General features: G+C 35.1%; 1 pseudogene; it reads left to right on the forward strand.

Moving 5' to 3' along the window:
- Positions 1–20,789, forward strand: part of LOC127666695 (heat shock protein HSP 90-beta-like) — a 162,434-nt pseudogene that overhangs the window by 10,745 nt on the left and 130,900 nt on the right.

The raw sequence follows: 20,789 nt of genomic DNA on the forward strand, positions 1-20,789 counted from the left end.
TCACTCTTTATTACTGTTACAGTTCAGTCTAATCTTTAAAGTAGTCTTTCCTTCTATATTCAATTAATCGGAAACATGATTATTCAGATTTTTCAAACACAGTAACACTATCCATTACACACTGTTACAATCTACCCCACTACCTTCGGGTAGTTTTGAGTCAAATAATTTATCATCACTTCTGTTGCTTATGCCTGTCTCTGGCATATAGTTGTGATTATAGCTTGCCTTTTCTTTATTCTGAATTCCTTTTATCACTACTGAAATCTATTATTTGATATCACCATCCTTCCATCATTGCCCATGTCCAGAGGAACACATCCTTAGAACTCTCTACTGGATCCCCATAACTAGCTTCTATCCCACTCTGCATGTGAAAGCTTTGTACTTCCAGATTTCTGTTGAGTTATGAATTCCTGGCCATACACAACTCTCTTACAACTCTGTCTCTCATTCTAGACTTCATATTAGAAGAAAAAAAGAGACTTATGTACTATATAGTATTAATGTTTCAGCACAGGCAGAAACATGAATATAATTCTTGAAATTCTTATCTTTTGTAGAACAAGGTCACACTGGCTACACCTCGCTGTGCAAAGCAACAGGGTGACTGTTCAAGGGCAGCAAGTGTAAGAATCCAATCTTCCTCATTTCTGGGGAGCGTTTCTAATACAGTAAGTTTTTCTGTCTGCCAGTAGAACTATAGAGGGATCCTAATCTGGCAACATGGCTGCTCTATCAAGGGATGACATACAAAGACATGATCTAGGTGGAATGCCTACATTCCCTGAATTACAGTATCATCTAGCTGGAATACAGACATGCATTAATACACACCTTTAATCTCTAGCAATAGACATAAAGAAAGTTTGTAGAAGGAAGCAGACATATTTGAAAGAGATCTAATTGAGGGACAGACAAAGTCATGGATCAGAGAAACATTTGACCAAATGAGTCTGAGGTAGGATATGCCCAACTTAGATGGGAACAGCAGATGAAGAGAGGCTGCATATGAGCAGAAAAAGAGAAAGAGGGTAGTGTGATATGGTAGAGGGTAGTGTGTGTGTGTGTGTGTGTGTGTGTGTGTGTGTGTGTGTGTGTATGTGTGTGTGTGTGTGTGTGAATTTTACCAGAAGACTTTACAGAGTCATGTTAAAGAGAATATTAGAGATAGGGGAAGACTGAACAATCAAGAGAATGAGAAGGATCCAGAAGATTAGAATGCATTGTCAAAGTTTGCATAAGACCCCAGAGCAATTCAGTCAGAACCCAAGAGAAGCCAGATTGAGTCAATCAGCTTGGAAAATTAGCTTGTAAGGAGGCTACAAGTTTCCAGGCCTAGGCCTAGGGATAGTTACAATAGAGAAGGAAATGCTCTGGGCTCAGCCCAAGCACTATATTTACATAGTTTGGGTATGTTTTTTATCTCATCAGTTCATCTGAGGAAATAAAAGGGACATGTACAAGAACAGCAATACACAATGTAATTTAAGTGAGAAAATAGAAGCGATCATCTGGAAAGTATCACAAGAGCTACTACATTTACTTGGCTATACTCACCTGTTCCCTGATGATCTGTTCACACACGCTCCTGTGAGTGGTCTCTCATTCTCGATTCTGGGAATATTTTACCTTTCATTTATGACTACAAAGTTGCTTCCAGGAATGTACTGATGAATACTTTTTTTGTAAACTTTCCCTCCTATTTATTTATTTATTTATTTATTTATTTATTTAATTTATTTTAATTTTTATTGGATACATTATTTACATTTCAAATGTTATCCCCTTTCCCAGTTTCCCTCTCTCCTGGGTAGCCCCATCCCATCACCCCTCCCCTGGCTTCTATGAAAATGTTCCTTTACCCACATACCTCCTACCTCCCTGTCTTCAATCCCCCTACAATGGGGTATCTATCCAGCCTTCATAGCACCAAGGACCTATTTGTCTCTTGATGCCTAACAAGGCAATTCTCTGCTACATATGCAGCTAGGGCCATGTGTATCCCTTTGGTTGGTGGTTTAGTCCCTGGGAGCTCAGTGGTATCTGGTTGTTTGATACTGTTGTTATTCCTATAAGGCTGCAAACCCCTTCAGCTCCTTTATTCCTTTCTCCTACTCCTCCATTGGGACCTCCATACTGAGTACAATGATTGGCTATGAGCATCTGCCTCTGTGTTTGTAAGGCTCTGGCAGGGCCTCTCAGGAGACAGCCATATCCCACTCCTTTCAGCAAGCACTTCTTGGCATCCATGATACTGTCCAGATTTGGTAACTCTATATGGGATGAATCCCAAGGTAGGACAGTCTCTGGATGGCCTTTCCTTCAGTCTTTTCTCTACTCTTTATCTACAAATTTACTCCTGTGAGTATTTTGCTCCCCATATCAGAAGAACAGAATCACCCACACTTTGGTATTCCTTCTTCTTGAGCTTCATGTTGTCTGTGGATTGTATCTGGGGTATTCAGCTTTTGGGCTAATACACACTTATCAGTGAGTGCATACCACGTGTGTTCTTTTGTGACTGGGTTACCTCACTCAGATGATGTTTTCTAGTTCCATCCATTTCCATAAGAATTTCATGAATTCATCATTCTTAATAGCTGAATAGTACTTCATTGTGTAAATATATCACATTTTATGTATCCATTGCTCTGTTGAAGGACATCTGCGTTCTTTCCAGCTCTGGCTATTATAAATAAGGCTTCTATGAACATAGTGGAGTATGTGTCCTTATAACATATTGGAGAATCTTCTGGGTATATGCCCAGGAGTGTTATGGCTGGGCCCTCAGATAGTACTATTTTCAATTTTCTGAGGAGCCCCAAAACTGATTTCCAGAGTGGTTTTACCAGTTTGAAATCTCACCAGCAATGGAGGGGAGTTTCTCTTTCTCCACATCCTTGCCAGCATCCACTGTCACCTGAGTTTTTGATGTTAGCCATTCTTACTGGTGGAATCTCAGGGTTGTTTTGTTTTGCATTTCCCTAAGGATTAAGGATGTTGAACACTTCTTTAGTGCCTGTTTCTCAGCCATCCAGTATTCCTCAGTTGAAAATTATTTGTTTAGCTCTGTACCCCATTTTTAATAGGGTTATTTGGTTCTCTAGAGTCTAAATTCTTAAGTTCTTTTTTATATATTAGATATTAGCCCTCTCTCAGATGAAGGATTGGTAAATATCTTTTCCCAAACTGTTGGTTGTCATTTTGTCCTATTGATAATGTCCTTTGCCTTACAGAAGCTTTGCAATTTTATGAGGTCCCATTTGTTGATTATTGATCTTAGAGCAAGAGCCATTGGTTTTCTGTTCAGGAAAATTTCCCTTGTCCCCATGTGTTCTATGTTCTTCCCCACTTTCTTCTCTATACATTTCAGTCTATCTGGTTTTATGTGGAGGTCCTTCATCCACTTGGACTTGAGCTTTGTATAAGGAAATAAGAATGGGTCGATTTGCATTTTTCTACATGCTGACCTCCAGTTCCTTTTTAACGGCATTGTTAAGTTTTGGAGATATAACTCAGTGTTAGCATGCATGCTTTTCATGCACAGGAATTTGTGCTTTGTCCTTAGCACTGGAAGACTGTGTGTGTAAAATCCTTTCATACTGTAGATCATTTCTATTCTAATCCAAAGTTGCTGTAATTTTTCTCTTGAAAAATCAACTTACTTTGATTCCATCTTTCTCTGTCCTCTCCTCTCACAACAAAATCTCCCAGAATTGTTCATCTTAAGTGCTTCATTTACAGTTTTTCTTATTTCTTCTTTGCAGTTGTAAGCTTAATACAGCAAGGCTGAAATTGTTGCCAAGGTGAGCATTATGCTGTACAAGCTGAAGCCAAATTTGTATTTTCACTACTTACCTTACATGACCTATGCTATGGTTTGAATGTATTCTGTACAAATTTTGTTAACTCATTATGCCTTCCATGTTGAAGAGGTAGGGTCTTCAGGAAAGTGAATATGTCATGATCCCTTCTTTCTTATGAGTGTATTTTAAAACCCTGCAAGAAACTAGCCTTCTGACAGCTTCACATTTTCATCCGCTGAGGACTAAGCAAGAAAGTCTTCATCAAACATTGATATTGACTTGATCTAAGATTTCTGAACCTTCACAGGAAAACCATTTTTTGTTGTATGTAGTTTACATGGTTTCTGTTACTTCATTAGAGAAGCAAAAATAGTTTGAGATAACACACCATAAATCTGTGCAGAGTATCCTATCTTCTCTGTTTTGAAACACTAGTTTCACTTATGACTATAATATCATATTCTCATACTTTTCTTTTTACCTTATTAACAGCTTCTTCTATGAATATTTTATTGTATTCTGCTCAATTTATCCATTCTGTTTATCATTGTCTAAGGGCACAGTGATAATCTTTCATTTTAGTTTCTAAACTCATTTACTTGTTTATCTCTTTATTTACATACATTTAAGTGACATGGGTTTAAATTCCTTGAATATGTGATGCATAGGCAAACTAATAATTCTTCAAACCTTATATGTCTTCAGGCTCACATATTCAACACTGTACCAGGCAGATCCCTTAATCATCTATTAGATGTTCTCAAATTGAAGGTTTGCTTTCCCTGCATCCTATTTCTGTTCTACATATGTTATGACTCATTTCAATTATGTGCTATTTTTTAGTTACTTATATAAAACCCTCAAAAAATTGTCCTTATTCACCACATTGTTCTGGGCCTTTCTATTTCCTTAACCAGAGCCTAATTTGCTCATCATCTGAACACGTGCACACACACAAACACACATACACACACACAAACACACACACATACACACAAACACACACATCTGCCATTTCCATTGTAGCCTGAATTATCATAACCCTCTAACCTCTCCAAACTGACTTCCTTAACTTTTTTCCTCCATTAAAAATATACCTTTCCTATACAATACATCCTGAGTGCAGTGTCCCTTCCAGTTGTCGTCCCAATTCCTTCCCACCACCTCTCCCATCTAGATCCACTGAATTTCTGTGACTCCTTAGGAAAAAAAATAAGAGGCTGCTAAGAGATAACAACCAAATATAATAAAATAAAATATTAGATAAAACAAAACAGTTCCATAAAAATTAAAAATGCTCCTTGTCTCTTAGCAGAATGATCCTTAAGTCCATTCTTCTGATTCTTTTGTTCAAGCATTACACTTTCGCCCTTCTCAAAATTTACAAGTGTCCTTTTCATTATTTGCAAGGACTTAATATACTCCCTATTACTTCCACATTCCTGAATTCTTTCTAAAGCTCTTTCCTAAACTTCTAAGCTTTACAGCAACTGGATCTCCCCTCCTTGTCTTCTTTGCACTACACAAGGGTCCTTTAGAACTGCTTCTGCCTAACAGACTGTGTTCTTGCATTTTAACCTGGAACATTTTTCTGTTGATTGAATACCTTGGTCTAGCATTTGCCTATTTTTCTCTGAAAATTTCAGTTAAGATTTCCTTGTTTAATAATCATATTTAAAATGATAGCTTCTCACAGAACTGGTCCTGCATTTATATATTTAATATGGAAATAATATATCAATAATTTATAATTAATATATAAATAATTTATTTAACATTTATATAAGATAATTACATTATATAAAATACATAATACAAATATATGTTTATATATTTTTCCATGTTATGCCAAATACTATACTTGATAAATATTAGTGTGTTTACCAAAATTTATAATGGAGGCTAGACACAGAGGTTGATTGATAATTTATTATATATGCTTAATTTGTAATCTAATGGAAAATAATTTAGGAAAAAAATCTAGAAAACATAAAACTAACTCATAATTGGGCATGATGATGTTGAATATATTTATTTCAATTACCTGGGATGCTGAAACACAAGGATTTCCTCAAGTATGAAGCCAGTCTAGGTTACATAATGAGGATGAGGGAATCTTATTTTGCAGAATAAGGCCTCATCTCAAAAAATATTAAGACATACAGTGCAGTGCTGTTTTTAACATTTTAAATTAGTCTATTTCCTTTCACTATTTTTCTTCAAAACTTCTTGATTGTAGTGATGCTTTTCTTTAGAGATGTGATTTCAGTTAAGAGAACAACTAATTTATAACTGGCAGTTTTAGTAGTAGGATTCTGTAAAGCCCCAAGATTTTCAGTCCGTAATGTATATATATTGTGCATCAACAAACACTAATCTGAGCATTGATATAGAAGGATGCAGATATAATTAAGGTCAGAAGTAAATTGCAATTTAGAATGATTATCTAGGTTGACCTGACTTAGCAGGATAGCCTTGGAAGTCAGAGCAGGGGAGTCATGGAAATCTGAGGCAAGTAAAGTTTGATATAAGACCCAGAATCAGCTCTTGACTGGAAATTTGTTGTGCCAGATGACAAAGGATGAGAGCAGATTCTAGGAGTTGAGATGGATATTTAGATGATAGCTACCAACAAGATGTATTTCTCAGTCTCACAGCATGAAAAAACTAAATTATAACAATTTCAAGAAGAATTCTGCATGCAGATTTTTCTAAAGAGATAACATAGAAGTCAGTCAAATCAATGCTTTGATTTCAGCCTTTACATTTTTAAATGGGGAAGCCAGACACCACAGCATTCCGAGCTAAATAGCTGAGTAAATATGAGGCTGTTATTTGAAGCTACTATGTTTTTTGGCAATCAAAGAGTGTAGAAAAGCAATACAGCATTCACTGAAAGAGAATTTACCTTGTGACTTTTTGTTTTACTTTGCCATATACTTGATTTTATAATGCCATGAATTCTGACTTTAGATCACATATAAGAATTTGTTTCTCTGTATCATGAGGCATGTCCTTTTCATTACTCATTAAATGTAAAATATTACTTTCTAATTTCACATCTTTAAAAACATGTGATAAGGTTAGACATTCATTCATTGCTATGAATTATGTTACAGTTTTATTAGAAGTCTATAAGTCATTAAGGCATTGAAATTCTCAATGAGTTTAGCCTTTTTTACCAACTTGATGTCCAATTATCCTTAATTTCCCTTTTTAAGGCTGCTGAAAACCAGTGACAGCTGTTTCACTTTTATGTTATGCCATCACAAGTTGAAAATGATTGAATGTGCTAAATGGGAGAACTATGTGTTATTTTACCTCTTGCACCATTTTCCAAGTTCCCATCTCTCCTGCACTGTCTTGGCAACAGGCAAGTGTTCCATTTTAATCACCTTTCTGACCTTAGCTCTCTCCTCATCGATTGAAAATTAAATTAGGCCTTATACCCTTCTGAATTTTCTATGTAAGGCCTAAGTTACAGATATTTCATGCTAACTTGATTTGAAATTGTATTAAAATTATTATTTTGAAAATATTTCAATTTTCATATAAGGTATAAAAATTACATGCTTATTAATCAGTTTTCAAGACATTTGTATTCCCAAGAAAATAGAATGAACATTTAGAAAGCAGACTTAAATTTCATATGGTAAGACAAAGCCACATGTAAAAATGTGATATACAGCAGTGAAATTTTGGCTTTTATCTTTGTCCAGAGACAAAAAAGTGAAGTGTCATTTGCTACATATTATCTTCATTTGTTGAAAACAATTTAATTACTTTTAAATATTTGCATGTTCTTGTTAGATATGCATACTGTTATATAGTGTGTGTCACACATTCTTAAAATTGATGTCATTCTTTTATTCATTTAATAGCTAATATTTATTATGTACTATTACAATTCCTTTAGTTAGCTATCTTAGAAACCTGTAACTTTTTACTGTGAGGAAATGCTATTTTTCAGTGCAAAATATTCTGTTTTTCACATTGAAATTGTAACAACACTGCAAAAACAATTATAAAGAGTCAGCAATATTTTTCCTGAGATATGATTAAAAAGTAAAAATACCAGAAAGTTCAACTCAAAGAGCATTGTTTGCTTGATTATTCAATATGCCAATTTGATTTTATCTGTGAATGGGATAGATATTACAAAATGTAGAAACAAAGAAAATTTCAGTTCTCATTATTGTTTGCAGCATTGAACTGGGTTGTGCTAAGGCATGAATCTGTGAGGTATGAGGACTCCAAGGTATATGACATTCTTTCCTTTCCAAGAGGCCAGAATTTCTTTCTTCTTACTGCTCCATCTACACAGTTCTCTGTTAACTGTCTTGAACTGTTTGAAAACAAATATTATGAAACAGTCATCACCTTTCCTGGCTAAATAAGAACAACAACAAAGGTAGGGAAGAAATAGTTGTAAATATGTTATGGAGATTAAATATTTTAAAAAGAGCCTAAAGCCATGCTTTAGATTTAGCAGTGTTTTAAAATATAGGTAGTCATCTTGAACAAGTTTTGGGTAATGAGACTGTAATTCAAGATTTGTTTATATGGCATTGAAAAAGGTAACTGCAGTCTTACCATATTAGCAAATTAATTTTTACAGATCTATTTTAATCTTTAAATTGTATATGGTAAGGGGAAGGGATATGTACAAGTGAGTAGAGGTGCCAGAGGCCAGAACTCTGAGATCATCATGCACTTGGATTTACAGGAAGTTGTGAGCTATGCAAAAAAAAGATGTTGGGAACCACATCATCTGCAATTTCAATGCATGCTTTTGCTGACTCATCTGCCCATCTCTGTTTTCTCAAATTCTTGAGTTGGCTAATCACATTATACTATTTCATGTAGTATAATAAACTTCCTTAAGTTGTTCTTACAGACTTAAGAAATTCTCCAAGCCAAACAGTGTATGTTATCGTGTCCATTCTTGGGAAATAAAAATGAAACTTTTATAATTATGCAATGGATAAAATGATGTACTTGGTGTTTCTGCTCTATGCTGTCCCGGATATGCCCAAATCAATATAATAATAATAACACAAAATATATTTTTTGGAGTTTCAAGACTCTCTTATGTGTAAAACTAGGACACTGCCCTCAAATTTAGAGAAAACAGGCACTGCAATGAGTTAGAGAGCAAATATGGATGTGTGTGTGTGTGTGTGTATTTAACTGAAATAGTTTTCTAGAGACTGAAAACAAAAGAGGAAAAAGAACAGGAAAGAAGGAAAACAAGCAAAGAATGACAGTGGCCATAGAACCAGAGGTTTTCTAGGGGATATGAAGGCTGAAGGTGTAAGGAGGATAGGGTAGCGCGGAGCTGCTTGAAGAAATGAGCATGCCTGACGAGATATGGGAACATGTCAAAAAGCCTTTTTTTGCAAAGGATAAATTTTTCTAAATTTCCCTGCTATCTAAATTCCAGGGTCAGGAACTCTTTGATTGGTCTCTTGTCTGGCCAGGGTCACCTTTTTTTCTCAGCAGTTGTATTTATGTTGGATGAAAAGAAAACTAGTAATTTAATGAATTTGGTTCTCAATAGAAGAAGCAGTGTTCACATTTGAAGGAAACAGCAGCTTTTCTATGGAAATCAATATAAGGATTAGTTCAGCTTAGCTTATTCAGATATACTGGTTTTAAAGCACTTCCCAGAACTTTAAACCACAGCATTTGAAGGAAATAAGGAAGGACTTTTGAGAGTCTATTTTGAGAATATTACCAAACCATGAAGAGCTCTTGAGTTTTGCATTTAGATAAAACTCTCTTTATGTAATTAATGTATTCCAAACTCTGCTGAAAAGCCACTTTTTCCCAATGCTCTCACCTCAGCTACAACTTCTGGCAGAAGCAGCCACTTACAAAACTTCCATTGGTCCTTAGCTCTCTGAAGTAGATTCTTGTGGAATTGCCATTATGAGACTGTGAGATGTTGGAGAAATCCTGAGTATAGCTATGTAACCTCATCCTCTTCATTATTGAGCCTCATGCTAACATAGAAGGTATTTAGTAGTTACTGAAGAAGTGAGTCCATAGCAATTCAAAAACATAAACTATGAGACATTCTTAGCCAGACTGATGTGAAAGAACTTAGCTTCTCACGATTTCTACTTGGTTTTAGATAAAATCCTAATACTCAATAAACCTTAGATACCTAACAAAATTCCATAAGGTATTCAAATCCTCTTATCTCCTAAATGACATGTCAGACATCTAAAATGTTTTGTCATTATGATTTTTCTTTCTTAATATAAAAGATATTACTGTACATTGAACAAAATCTGAATTTATTATAAATTTGAGAAAAGCCTACTTTTGATTTTCTGTTTTAATTTTGCTAATTTGCTCACTTAGTAAAATAACAACCACATTTTGAGAATAGCCAGAAAAAAATCCTGCACAGTTGAATTAATTATAATAACACTCCATTTGAGTCATATAATTTTAAGGTCTATCAACTAATAAGAATTTAATTCAATTTCACTAAATTGATTGGCATACATTCAAGTGTGAAAGACTATCAATTTTTAAGATTTAAATTTAATTATGTGTCTGTGTGTCTTTATGCATCTGAATCCAGGTATTCACAGAAGTCAGAAAAGGATGTCCAATCTCTTGTACCTTGCGTTACAGGAAATTCTGAGAAAACTGATGTGACTACTTGGGAAAAGTACTTAGATACTTTGGAAGAGCAGCATGCCTGTATTGTGCCTCCTACCCTGATGTTTTCAGTTCTAAACATCTTAGAACTTAAATCCAGACAGTTATTCTACATATATTTAGAGCAAATGTTGCATAGAAGATGGTGCATGAACTACTGTTCCTAGGAGTTGTTTTTTTCTTGTAAAAAACAAGGGACTAGAACACTAATTATATATTCTGATCATTTAGATCTATGATAGTTTACATGATAAACATTTTTGTTGTTATGAATTGCATTGATCTTGAAAGAGAAAAAAGTATACCTAATAAAATCATAAAAAGTAATAGAATATAATAAATAACAATATATTAAAATTTCTACTAGTATTAGAGCAATCTGGAACCAGGTAGATATAGTTACAGATCCTGACTTTGTCACCCAGTAAATTATTTGACTTCCCAAGAGTTGGGTTTTTGACCTTTCATTGTGATTATGAAGAAATGGCAGATATATTGTAAACAGTAAAAGAAATGACCATAAAAAACCCTCAAAAATTATTGAATACAGGGCCAACAAGAAAGTTTGACAGACAGAAGTACCTGCTGCCAAACCTAATAATCTAATTAAATCCTTGGGGCCCACATGTTGAGAAGAGAGAACTCACTCCTAAAAATTGAGAATACATGACTTCTATACATGTTCATTGGTAGAAGACTATGAGAAACCATACACACATATAAATAAATTAAACAAGTAATATTATTAAAATTCTTTTAAATTTAATGATATCAGGTTACTCTTTCTTTTCTTTTCTTTTCTTTACTTCCTCTTTATATCGACTTGGCTTTTATTCATTTATTTACAAATATGTTATTTTTCTGGGGGACTTAGTGCCATTCAGAGAAGAGTTCTGTTATTTGTTCACATTATTCTGAAAAATAATATTGGAGTCTAAATGTTTGCCCCAAATATGATACAAAAGTGTAAAAGACAGACAGCTAGATGCTCAAAGTTGGCCATCATTAGTCCTTTCTTTCTGTCACAATGCTTGCTGTCTCTTCTTTATAAATGAGAAAACAAGAAACGTGAATATACAAATTTAAACTTAATGAGCATTCCATACTTCAGCATAAATGGATAATATTATAATTAGAATCAAGAAATGAGTAGGTAAACGGAGTGTGATGTAGTAATAATGAAATAATATTTCAACTGAGATAGAAGTAAATCCTGCAATTTCTGATAATGTAGGTGGATCTGGAACACATAAACTTAAGCGAAATAATAAAGAAACACAAAGACCAATACTGTAATTTTTGAAATCTGAAATCTTTCACCCATAGAAGCAGAGAGAAAAATGGTGGTTACTAAGCACTAGTAGAGTTCAGAAAGAGGGCATTAGTAAGATGTTGGCCAAATACACAAAGATTCAGTTAGAGTGCAAGAATAAGTTCAGATCTGCTGGTATACATTTCAATCATGGTCAATAAAAATGTCCTGTATTGATAAAGAGTGTCAAGAAAGTAGATTATCAATTAAAACCTAAATATGTGAATTTGTATGATAATTAGCTCCATATAGTAAATCTAAAATGTCTATATGTATTTTAAATGATAAATTATATAAATTAAGTACAGAAATTTTTATGTTTCAATTACAAAAACACATTTTAAATACAAAAATAAATGGTTCCAGTCATGGAACCATTACATTAGGGATACAATTCCAACATTCAGAGGGCAGCAAGAGGAAGATAAGTTGTTCAAGGTCAACCTGGGTTCCATTGTGATTTTGAAGCCCACTAGGTTTATAAGACACTATTTCAAACTATATGTATTTTATGAGCATGAAGACCAAAAGAATGAAGTTCCCAAAATATATAATGTAGATTTAAAAATTTTAGGAGGCTTCAGATTAATCTTTATACTTCAATGCAAAACAAAACAAAAAAGAAAACAAAACAAACAAACAAAAAACACAATTGCTACAACAACAAATACAGAAATTGGAAGGAAGGGAGATCTTGAAATTGGGAAGTTTTATTATTCATCAGACTCTCCTGGCTAGTGTCTTATGTTTGCTTATCTTTGTGCAACCATTGCTCTTCTCTATGGAACTTCCTTTCTACTTTAACAATGACAAAGCTGTGTCTGGTAAACCCGGATATTATTCTGTCTGCTTTCCCAAAGTTTGTGCTTCCAGTCTGTGGCCTTCTGTACCACAAAAATTCATCTTAATTGCATCTTTCTTCTCTCAGCCTTATTACAGAAATCATGTTGGGTAATAGCCCTAGCCAGAAACAAAAAAATAAGAATTAAAAAGAAAAAAGTAAGCCAATAAAAACCTCATGGACTATAGTTATGATAATATTATGGAACCACTACCCCATCTCAATTTGAGGCATTTTACTAAACTTTTCAGAGCTTGTTCTCAGAAAAATCAAGTGAAACTAGAACACTAATTATGTATGCTGAGTTTTCAAGTCATTGAGATAGGTCATTTTCCTTAAGTATGCTTTAAATTTGCTACCAAAAAGTTTGAGAGTGAAAATTGCATTTTATAATTGGCATTTCATCTTGCAGAAGTGCTTAGCATTTAATCTTCATTATTTTACTCATATCATAAAACTTTATACTGACACAGTATGTTTACTTTTCTATTCTGTATATCATGAAAGGTGGGGGAATGACTACCAATCTTTTATATTTTAGAGAAATTTTTCATTATCTGTATTTGTCATTACCAGCATTATGTAGAGAGTTACAAGGATAAAAGATTAAACTGTAATATAAAATTTACCAAATCATGCACTTAAGTAAACCTCTACTGAAACAAATTGTAAGTAGTGAGGGCAACCAGCAATGATCTGAAATGGGGCTATACTTGTCTCCCTAACTGACCTGGGGGAAGTATGTCCATCACAGCAGGAGACCCTTTAGCTTGCTCAGTTATTTTACCATTTTAAAGTCACTGCAATTGTCCATGTGGTCCAAAATAAAAGGGATGAAAATAAAATCCATTGACCTCCCAAATCTTTAGTTATATATTTGAAATCCAATGAGTTTAAAGACACTTTCTTTCAGAATGCAGGTATTTCATGAAAAGTTCAAAAGTTATCAATATTAAAAACATAAGAGAGTTCAGGTTTTGCTCATGGCATTTCTGTGAAGTTCTAGAAACTGAGATCTAGAATAGAATTGAAAGAAACAGGCTATCGGATCATGATCTTGAGGCTACATCTTGTCATTAGGCCTCCCCTTTCACCCTCTTTCTCCTTTCCTTTTTGTTCCTTTCCTTTCTCACTCTACTCTTTCTAAAATGATCTCAAATACCTGTGCATCATCATACATCTCTCCAATGTTATTTCTTTTCTCTACATGCAGAGATTCAGTCCAACGAGCTAAGTAGCCATAGACCAAATTTGAGCTACAGGAAATCTTTTCTTATTAAAGTGATTCCACAGGTAGTTTGCCATGGTGACAGATACCTACAAAACATCACCAGAGAAAGGAGAGGTAGGATGTTAAAGCATCGAAGATATTATAACTAAGAAACTGTGACATAAGGTCTGACATTAAGGCAGGAGGTAAGGATCTGTGAAAAAGAAGCTTAGTGAGACTATTCAAGGCAAGACCATTCAGCAGAGACAGAAGCAAACAATAAGACTGCCATATTTTATTTAACAACACGTTCTAGGCTTTCTAAACTACTTTCCTCAAATTATACTTTAATACCAGTCAACAACAAGAAAAAAATGTTTAAAGAACTCCCAAACAATTGGGGCTACTGCTACAGCTGGTGGTTGCTCTTCACAAACAATAAGGCCCTATTGTTGGAAGAAAACACCTGTACAACTCCTTGAACACCGAGAAGTTGATTTACTTCTACCTAGACCTTCATCCCTACTGATTAGAATTCATGGAGCTGGAAGGTACTTGGCAGGCTACCAAAGGAGAGAGATGAAAACCTAACCAGCTACAAATTCTTCGATCTCCAATGATGACCTGACTATAAGCTGCAAGAGTGACATAGTGTCACAAATCTAATGGGTACAAGCAATAGCTGATTGGATTAAAGGCCTACTCCATGAACAGGAACCTATTCCCTACATTGCTAGGGTGGTAAAGGCCCTGAGACAAGGTTACCAAAGGCTTAGGAGAAAATGAAATACAACTACCTCTTCTGCTAGTGGAACATAACCATAAAATTACTACTAAGGACCTTCTATTATACTCACGATTGCTTGTCATCAGATAAATTTCCTGTTGCAGTAGATGGGAATAAATACAACGATCCACAGCCAGACAATGTACAGAGACTTTGGGACTCAGTCCTAAATGAGATGCCTCCATCAGATCCTTCCCCTTGGGAATTAGAGAGTCCTGTGGAAGAGAAAGCAGAAAGATTGAAAGCCAGAGGAGATGGAGGATTGAAACAAAATAAAGCCTTCTAAAAGATCAGGACCTATATACATATGATCTCACAGAAACTGTGGCAGGCTGTGTTACTCTTCAGTAATCTCCACATAACTCACTCAGACTTCAGTCTCAGTTAAACAGGGCTGGTTTATTAAATGCATACCTGACTGACCAGAGTCACAGCCTATACTCTGCAGATGAGGCTGGACCACAAAAATTTCTCAGAGCCAGCTTATAATGGGAATCTCTCTCTCTCTCTCTCTCTCTCTCTCTCTCTCTCTCTCTCTCTCTCTCACACACACACACACACACACACACACACACACACACAAAGCTTATACATGTGGTAGAGTGGTTGGCCCTGACTCAAGCTATTTTGGCTAACTGGTCAGAACAGTGCTAACTAACCTTTATATTCTGATGTGCCCTAAGTGGAGCTTGTGATTGTAGAATTCCTTAAGACTAACATACAGAACACAACAGGGTATTTGGTCAGCATGATACTGCTCAGAGTCAAGCATGGAGCCTCCACAGGACCAAGGGCCTCCCCTCCCACTGATGCCACAATCCTCTGCTTCATATGCAGCTAGTGTCATGGATCCCTCCATGCATACTCTTTGGTTGGTGGTTAAGTCCTTGGGTGCTCTAGGGTGGGAGTGAGTTTGGTTGATTGATATTGTTGTGTTTTCTGTTCAGCTATTTCAGTCCTTCCCTTAAATCATCCATTGGGGTCCCTGTACTCAGTCTGATTGTTGGCTGTGAGTATTGCATCTGTATCGGTCCGGCTCTGGCAGAGCCTATTAGGGAACACCTATACTAGGCTCCTGTCAGCAACTGCTTCTTGGCATCTGCAATAGTGTCTGGGTTTGGTGTCTGCAGATGGGATGGATCTCTAGGTGTGGCCATCTCCGAATGGCCTTTCCTTCAGTTGTTACTACACTCTTTGTCCCTGTGTTTCCTTTAGACAGGAGTAATTCTAGGTTGATATATTTGTCTTACAAGAGAAAATATCAGTTAAACAGCAGCATCTATTTAACAGGTTCAGAAGAATATGCAGTGCAGAAGAGACCAATATCTGAAGGTCTTGCTGTGAAAGCCTCTGCTCACTAAAAGAGTCGTCCCACTAGGGCACTCAAGGCCAAGATCTCTAGTTTATCTGAGATTATCAACTGTTCTGATCAAATCCCAGGTGATACATTTAGGTTTTCAGATTATAGAGAACCTGTCTAATGTTCAACAGAGATGAATCAATGTTCAGTGGCAGAATCTATGTTCCTTTGCTAGCCACCATCTAAGCTTCTGCTTGTAAGCTACAGGGTACCCAAGTGGTCCGCAGAAACTGGAAGAGAAGAATAAAGTGTCGACAAAGACTGATTTATATAATAGTGAATCTCTGTCACCTTGTACTGTGCCAGAATTTGTGGCAGATAATGATGAAAAGATGCAGTCTCGTCAATAATTCGGCTTCTACTGCCAAATTATTTTTAGTAATATTTTCAGCAAAATGTTTGTTTCCTATAACTTATACAAGTTGGAAAGATTTGAACACTGAATTTCTCCCATTCCTCCATAGAAAGTGAAATAAATTTTGTGTAGTTATTATGCTTCTTCATCCAAGTTTGAGATATGAGAGAGAGAGAAAGAGAGAGAGAGAGAGCATATGAAGTTGATTTTACACATCTATTATATTATGGTTTCTATAAAATGAAATAGCTGTTTAAGGGAGAGGTTAGTTAATCCCATGTTCAGAGTCTTATGATGCTAAGGTTATAGCTGCTGGGAAAAGATCATGCTTAATGTGCAAGTTCAGGAACAGGATTTTGTCTCTAGGTGTCTTCTGTTAAGATTGTGTATTTCTAAGGCTTACTCAGGGTTATCTATGAAACAGAACCAATGGCTTTACAAGCTATATCAGAAATACATTATAGAAGTTTATTCAGGAATTTGGTGTTCAAAAATAGCCCTTCTACAAGAAAAAGAATTAGGGAAACCAAAAGTATAAATTTATTAGTCTGATATAATAAATGGAATAGATTGGTTTAAGTGTGTCCTCAAAAGCTATGTGGTATGAACATGATTCTTGGCATGGTAAGGTTTGAATGTACTACCTAATGAAAGGGATTTATAACAATAATCCCACCTTCATAAATGTACTTGTGACAATCCCACCCTCACAATGTACTTGTGTAAATCCCACCCTCAGAAAGAAATCCATGCCATTTTTTCAAGTGAGTTCTATGTTAAGGAAGTAGGAGCCTCATTTTCAGGAGTGGGTTGCGTGTTGTGGATGTCTTTGAAAAATGACCCTCTCAGTTTTCTCAACTGTTCTCTTTGCCTTTCTGATATGGGATGGTGATGTGAAGAATTTCTCACTAAATATTTCCTTTGGTATCTGACTTCTCATTCTAAGTCAACAAACTTTGCTGTTTGTAAATTCTGAGTATTCTGTTATTGCAGGATTAAAACACTAAAACACAAAGCTGGGCACTAAAGTAAATATCAGAGTTCAGAGTTCCCTTAGCCAGGAACTATTAAGCCTAAGGTACACACACAAGAAAAACAAAAACAAACAAACAAGCAAAACAAACCATCAAAACTACCCAAACAAAGAGACAGCAACAAAAACAAACCCTAGAAGTCCCAGGTCAGAACAAGGTGTAATTAATCCCTTCTCACCCTTTAAAAGTTCTGTTTGGACCATCAACATTATAAATGTGTGGGTTTTTTTTGTTTTGTTTTGTTTTGGCTTCTTTTGTTTTGTGGTATTCAAGCCTAATGCACTAAATGTTGCTTTCTTCATGAAACACTCTCTGAACTTCACCAATTTTTTGTTATTGTTTTGGGGTTTTTTTGTTGTTTGTTTCTGGCCTGAGCATCCTTTATTCCAGTTGACTTATAATTAAGTTATGAAGGCAACAAACATGTAACATACATGCATCATTTCAACTGTTACAGCCTCAAAAAAGCAAGTGAGAGATTTTCTGGGCTCTAGTGATGGTAAAGGAATCCATAAAAGGTTAAGCCTGCTAGATTTAGTGCATACATTTATATGTGAACTAAGCATACATTTTAAATGTATTCTCCCATGCCTGGTTTGATTGATTTTTATGGAACATAAGAACATGTCTTCTAAGTATTAGAAAATAATTCAATTACTGCTGTTATGAGAAAGGCATTCCATTGGGTTCCTCCATTCCTTTTTTTTTCTTTTCTTTGCTTTTTTTCTGAAATAGGAAATAAAATTATAATTTGATCCCTTTTGCATTTACTCATATCCTATGTTTTATGATTTTTCTGGTAAAGCAAGTTTTTAATCTTCAGAAATGATTTCATCTACAAACTGTGTGTTTTCCCAGGGAAAGGGAAAGTGAGATACAACACTAATGCTAGGAACATTCATAATAACAAGAAATGCCTTAAAATACTTTCCTGGATTGACATCAATATCCAAAAAAGAGCATTATTTATGAAGACATCCTGGCTACAGCTTTCCAGTGGTCTCTCAGTTTCCTCACTTACTCCTCCTTTAGCCACACAGTTAATGAAAACATTACAGAACAAAACTCCCAAACAGTCCAATGGCAAACACACTTAGTATGATGAACAATACTGTGAGAACAAATTAGTATGACTGGGAAAGTAACAGCAGAGGGGGCATGACTTCAAAGTACCTGTGAAGGAGGAATGCAGCAAATCAGGTAAACGCAGCCGCAGCTTTTGCCCTCATGCAACATGGAAGACCACATTTTTGTCTAACTAGAAAGCTAAAACAGCCCCCATTTTCCTAAAGTCTGGAACACTTTTTTCCCCTCAGTGGCTGTTTCCCGGTGGAAATTATCACAATGGATCAGACAGCTGAGATAATGATGTAACCAGGGTTACTGAACATTTTCCTGCTTGCATTAGCAAGAAGATTATATAGTTAATCAATCCACAATACTTCCTGAGTTCCTATTAAATGCAAGACACACAGTGGCAAACCAACCACTATAATCAAGTGAGATAATGCTAATGATAGCATGCTGTGAACTACAAAACCTGGTGAAATGTGACTTATGATCATCTAAAATGTCTTAGTACCATGATCCCCATTTGGTAAAATGGTGCCTTCACCTAGTTTGGTGAGAAATGACCCCAGTCTTTGGTTGAGACTAATGATTAATGCCAGAGGTAATGATATGCAAGTCATATTTCCAGTATAGTCCCACCAAAAATCACAAGAAACCAAACTAACAATCTTGTCTCCTCAGTAAATAAAAAGATCCTTGAGTTGAGATCAAGGCAACACAGAATGCCAAATAGTCTAGGCAAACATGTCTCCTATAAATTATTAATTTTCTGATGTGTAGCATGCCTTTAAGCCAAGATGTCACATTTGTTCTGATTGAAAATGTGTTATTTGGCATAACTGTGATACATTTTCTACAGAGATCCATTGAGAATGCCTTTTACTTGTTTCACTGATCAGGGAAGGGAAGCGGTGCTTTAGACTTCAGCTAACATTCCTGCCTTAAGCTCTCTGCATTTCATTTTCCTGGTTTGTATTGCTTTATTATTTACAGAACAGCTTCTGTTATTCTTCATTTTACTTCTACAATTGGAATATGAATTCATGGCAGTATTTTTAGAAAAGAGCCTTAACCCCTGCTACTTAGTAAGTGGGTCGGGAATGCTCATAATTCAATGACATTGAATCTTTTTGACTTATCAGCTTCAATGTTGCTGGTGGGCATAAACCTGAAGCTTTCCCTTCCCCCTCTTTCTAGTTCACAATCCTAAACAGTAATATCAGATATAGGCAACCAACAGTTCCCTACACAGATGGCTCTGGCTCTGTCATCATGTTCTTAAGTGAAGGAGAGTGAGACTCAGCAAACCATTATAATATCCTTCCAATCTGCCCAGCACCATTTTGATGCTAATGTAGTATTCTTAAGAAAATATTCTCCAGACTTCGAATTGCTAAACAGAAACATTCTCCTTCATTCCTTTTTAGTTCATTGGGAGTTTAAATGTTAAGACATACAAAACAGTCTTCCTGTAGTGAAGGCATTTGTTTCTATTCTCAACAGATAAACTTGCATGCATATGGGTAGAAATTAATGTATCTTGATTTTAAATTTAATTACTATCTTTCACGACATGGTTTCATCATATCAATAGAGATACTATATAATTTTCTTATTTTGTTAATTTAAGCAATAGAACTTATCTATTCATACTGTATGACTTCTGAAATTAATTTGTATAGAACAGTCCACAACATAAAGGGGATGACCCTTTAAATTGCTATATAAAACTAAATAATCTCCTTACCCCAAAATCATTTGGCTAGTATTAAAAATTAAAAACCAAAATAGCTTTTCAAAACAGCATTTCAGAAGGAGTGGATGACTCATATGTAACACTAGTAATCAGGATATTGAAGCAGGAAAATCAAGACTTCAAGTTCACCCTAGGTTCATTAAGTTGTTTGGATCTGATTGTACTACTGAATGAAAAATAAATATAAAAATTACAACTAAAGTAATGTGCCTGTTGTTAGATTAGTTCCATACACTAATAGCTAAATTTGAGCTAATTTGATTAGATTAATAGAGCATTGTAGAATAGTTAAATGTGATCAGTGATGTTACTACTTCAAGGATACATTATTTATAAAGCTATTTAAATAAAAATATTTAAAAATCTATTTTAAAAGTCTTCAATAAATATGAGCTCCTTGAACATGAGTAGGGGTTTTTAATTAAAAAAATTAAATGCTTATTAGTGTTACTCGAAGATCATAGATTCATCACTCTAGATTTGAGTAGACAGATGTCAATGATTTTTTTATTTGAAACCTTGTATGTAAGGAGCACACATTATTTTCTAGCTCCAAATTAAAGCAATTCAACTTTTACC

This window comes from Apodemus sylvaticus, chromosome 16, assembly GCF_947179515.1.
Source record: "Apodemus sylvaticus chromosome 16, mApoSyl1.1, whole genome shotgun sequence".
NCBI lineage: Eukaryota > Metazoa > Chordata > Mammalia > Rodentia > Muridae > Apodemus > Apodemus sylvaticus.